Source organism: Empidonax traillii, unplaced genomic scaffold (genome assembly GCF_003031625.1).
Source record: "Empidonax traillii isolate 1590-97213 ecotype Southwest subspecies unplaced genomic scaffold, ASM303162v1 scaffold178:size2223814, whole genome shotgun sequence".
Taxonomy (NCBI): domain Eukaryota; kingdom Metazoa; phylum Chordata; class Aves; order Passeriformes; family Tyrannidae; genus Empidonax; species Empidonax traillii.
Genome location: NW_020955371.1, coordinates 1,669,320 through 1,674,001, shown reverse-complemented (window position 1 = coordinate 1,674,001; position 4,682 = coordinate 1,669,320).

Below are 4,682 nucleotides of genomic sequence, written 5' to 3'. Positions count from 1 at the left end.
AGAATCTTGGAATTGTAATTCACGTTTCCTGATCCTATTTTTAAATATTTATGATAGCAGTCTTCAGTGCATCAGGAACTCTTGAAGACAATCATTTATAGCCCAGAGACTACTCTGACTTTCCTATAGTCAATTGTATCAGCTGCAGAGCTGATTATATTTAACTTATTTAGATAATATTTATTCCTTTCATATCCTGCTTTTGTAGGTCTTTTTCTTTTTTAGAATTTTAATTAATACTTTTTGCTTGCAATACTCCTTTATATCCATTCTTAGGCATATGTGTTTGTTTCTCCTTTTTAATGGATTCATTTTTGCTTTTTCAAACTCAGTAGCTTTTGTTGCAGTCAAAGCAGCGTGGTCCTACATTTATCTTTCTCTTGCATCACACCAGTTTGCCATCATAATTTTTTCCCCAGTAAGTACTGGCACTGTTTTTCAGAATACCTTCCAAAAAGAAGTTATTCTGAAGAATAACTCATTTTTACATCTGGGTTTCTGAGGATGGGAAAAACTGGCAACATTCAATTTATATGATGAGAAAGAAAACCGCTACTCCTTTGGATTTAAGACAAGAAAACATGTTTTGGAAGCAATTTTAATTGATACTTCTGGACCATTTTCAGTAACAGTTAATCTTCCTGAAGCACAGTATTTGGTATTACACCTTATTTTACTCAGCAGCATTATTTCAGTCTAATGGTTCTCTCTAGAGGTTTTTAGCTATTGAAATCTTTATTGAATATAAATGTTTCCTCAGGGTTTTTTTCCTAAAAGAAAAATAAAAATTGAATTATTAATGAAAACATAGTTTACAGGGAGTTTCATCCTGGTAGATTCTCGTGATGGAATACTTTCTGTGTTTGATTTTATCCAGCTGTCCCAACCTGCTTCAGATTATCTAGTATAGAGCACAAATATTTTCTGTCTGCTTCAAATTATCTAATATATAACACAAAGAAGAGTCAAAGGACTCTACAATACCTGAGCTTCTGTTGTTTGAAGCAAAGCCATAAATGCCTGATCTCTGGTGTCACCCAGTCTGGTATCAGTTTCACTGAATGCATAAATTCTACTCTTCAGACAAGATCCTCAAATATTTATTGTTCCTGAAGACAAAAATATTTTCCACTAAGATGTGCCTCTTAGTAAGTTTTCACAATAATTACATTCTCCTTTTTTTTTTTTTTCTCCTTATGGGATTCTTCCAAGTTTTAGTTCTAAACTAGAGACACAAACTTTACCTCAGAGATCCGCGTTTTTTTCCTGTTTCTATTTATGAGCTTGGAGGACTAACAAAAGCTTTTTAGACACTTTGCAAGAGGTCGTCTATGCACTGCTGCTGATAGTAGTTATTTGAGTTTTCTTCCCATCTTCAAAAAGCCTCAGCAGAAATTGGTTAAGAAAAGGGGGAGAAAAAGCTACAAAGCCTATATCCTAACAAATTTCTTCTTTCATACAAAAAGATATTTTTTTTCTTTTTTTATCATTAAAAAAATCATGACTTTTAAGTATCCTGGAGCTCTGCCATGTTGTCCCTCTGAGGGGTGATATTTCCAGCAAGTTTTTGGTGTAATGCTGTCATTTGTCATTCCATACAAAGGTGAGAAAAAAAGCAACCTTGCTTCATAGACTTAGAGAAACATCCACAGACAAAAAAGGATAGAGAGAAACAAAGAAAAGCCTATTACTACATAATATAAAAATCTGAGTTATTTTATATTCCCAATTTCCAGATAACAATGCTGGTGGAGAAGAATATATATGTACCAAGCCAGACAAGAGAAGAACATGTAGAAAAATTGTATTAAAACTCCCAGGGCTGCCAAACCCCTTCTTTACAACACTCACCTTGGAAAGAAAATCTAGGGCATCCTTTTATGCTGTCCTTTTATACAACAGGTTTGTGTCATTTTATTGCCTGTATTCCTGGACTCTCACACCCATTTTTACAAAAACAGTAAAACTACTGATTTATTAACTTTTCCCACTACACTAGTCAGCAACTTTATTTTAATACATTTAAACACGCACAAGTTTTAGTAGTGTTGTTCCAAAGGTGTTATTCCAGCTATGATGCAGCAGGTTAATATCAGTTTGATCCCAGGGCTTAAGTTTTGAAAAGTTCTTTTCAAACCCCCTAGTGGCACTTTACCACATCTGTAATTTTCCTCTCAAAGCTGCCCAACTAGTGTACTCTAATAGGGCTAAAGAGCTTGTTGAATTACTTCAAGAAGCCTTGTAAGGCTTATTTGTTCAGGGATGCAGATTTAAAGTCATAGAATCATAGAAGGATTTGGGTTGGAAGGGACCTTAAAGACCATATAATTCTAAGCCTGCTGCCATGGGCAGGGACACCTTCCACAGACCAGGCTGCTGAGGGTTCCATCCAACCTGGCCTTAAACACTTCCAGCTATGGGGCATCCACAACTTCTCTGAGCAACCTGTTCCAGTGACTCACCACTCTCACAGTACACAATTTTTTCCAATATCTAATCTAAACCTGCTCTCTTTTAGTTTGAATCCATTCCCCTTGTTCTGTCACCACATGCTCTTGTAAAAGGTCCATCTTTCTTGCAGGTTCCCTTCAGGTACTGGAAGGCCACAATTAGGTCACCCTAAAGCCTTCTCCTCTCCATGTTGAACAATCCCAGTTCTCTCAGCCTTTCCTCCTAGGAGAGGTGCTCCATCCCTCTGATCATCTTGGTGGCCTCCTCTGGACTGTCTCCAACAGGTGGATCTCACTCCTGTGCTGAGCCCCCAGGGCTGGAGGCAGCTCTGCAGGTGGGGCCTCCCCAGAGCAGAGCAGAGGGACAGGAGTCCCTCCGTCGATCTGCTGCCCACCCTGCTTTGGATGCAGCCCAGGACGCAGCTGGTGGCTTTCTGGGCTGTGAGTGCACATTGCTGGGTCATGTCCAGCCTCTTGTCCACCAGAACTCCCAAGTCCTTCTCAGCAGGGCTGCTCTTGATCTGTTCCTTCTCCAGCCTGTGTTAGTACTGGGGGTTGCCCCAACCACGCTGCTTATAGATTATTATAGTTCTGCCAAAACCAGATAAATAATTCATAAGAAGGTTTATAAATAGTTTAGTATCCATATATGTTTATACTTAGTGGATGTAATTTAGCCCCTAAATGTCATACTTACAGTCAGTGGTGTGTTTGGTGGTTATTTTTGTTTGGTTGGACTTTTGTGTGTGTTTTTGTTTGTTTGTGATTTGGGGTTTTTTTGGTAAATATTGAGGTGAGTTTTTTGTTTTGTTTTAGTTTTGGGTTTTTTTGTGTTATAAGTACATGCTTGATTTGCTTTTCTGCTACATGATAAAGGAAAATATTTCACAGTTCAGACTGTGAGGCAACTTTTACAGCATTTTTAATGTATTCTGGAAACATGAATATGAGGCAAGGTACCACGGGTTTGTATGTACTTGTCAACTATGTAAGGCCAAGTATAGGGGGTTAAATTTTATCTTTTTGAAGTCAGCATGATAAACTTCCCTTGAACTATGGCAAGAATGTTTCTCAAATACAAAAATTCCACTTCCTTTGTTATTTTTTCCCCCTCAGTAGTCAGTTTTCTATAAACATCAATATTAGCAGTAGCAGTTACATATTAACTTTTTCCTTTTTTTTTTTTTTCAATCTTAAAATGGGCAACAAAGTTAAAAGCACCCAGAGGAATTTTCATCTGGTCTTTTAAATCACGGGTGTTAATAGGTCGTAAATACTTGCTGTGAAATGGAACACACCTTTCCTGCAGGCAATGATTGAGCTCCTGCCACGTGTCTTTGGTCAGTTGCCACTTGTGTTTTGCTGCAGAGATCAGCTCTGCTATTGTCACTGGGGGAGTATTATTAACATTTTTATTTATTTCTACAGGTGTTCTCCATACCTGCCTCTACCCAGCATCTGGGTGAATGGCAGATTCAGCTTTTCACTCTTTTCCTGTTTGGTTTTTTTTGTTGTTGTTGTTTTCCCTGCAGTAATTGTGCACGACTTTACTAGAAGTGGGTCAGCCATGATGAGGGATGGTTTCATGATACAATTAATAAAAGTTTGGTACTGAAGAGGAGAACAACAGCGCTTGAAGGCTGCCAGGCTGTGTGCCCCATCCCCACCTCACCAGGTCCAAGCCCTCCAATTGCAGAAACCCAGCTCAGAATCACAGAATGGGCCAGGTTGGAGTGGACCACAGTGGGTCATCTGGTCTTCCATTCACAATTTACTTACCTTTTTTCAGTAAAGAGGTGATTGATGTACCACAGTCACTGGCATTAGAATATGAGAGTTGGGTCATCTTGTCCAACCTCCCTGCTCCAGGAGGGTTGTCCCAGAGCACATGGCACAGGATTTGTCCAGACAGTTCTGGAGTATCTCCAGTGAGGGAGACTCCACACCCCCTCAGGACAATGTGTCCCAGTGTATGGTCACTGCACAGTAAAGAAGTTCTTCCTCGTGTTCAGATGGAGCTTCCTGTGCATCAGTTTCTGCCCAGTGCCTCTTGTCCTATTTCTTGGCACCAAGGATCCAGCCTGGATCCAGCCCCTTGGCACACCCCCTTTAGATGTTTATACACACTGATGAGGCCCCCTCTTAGTCCTCTCTTCTCGAGGCTGAAGAGCTCCCTCAGCCTTTCCTCACAAGGGAGAGATGCTCCAGTCCCTCCATCCCCCTCGCTGCCCT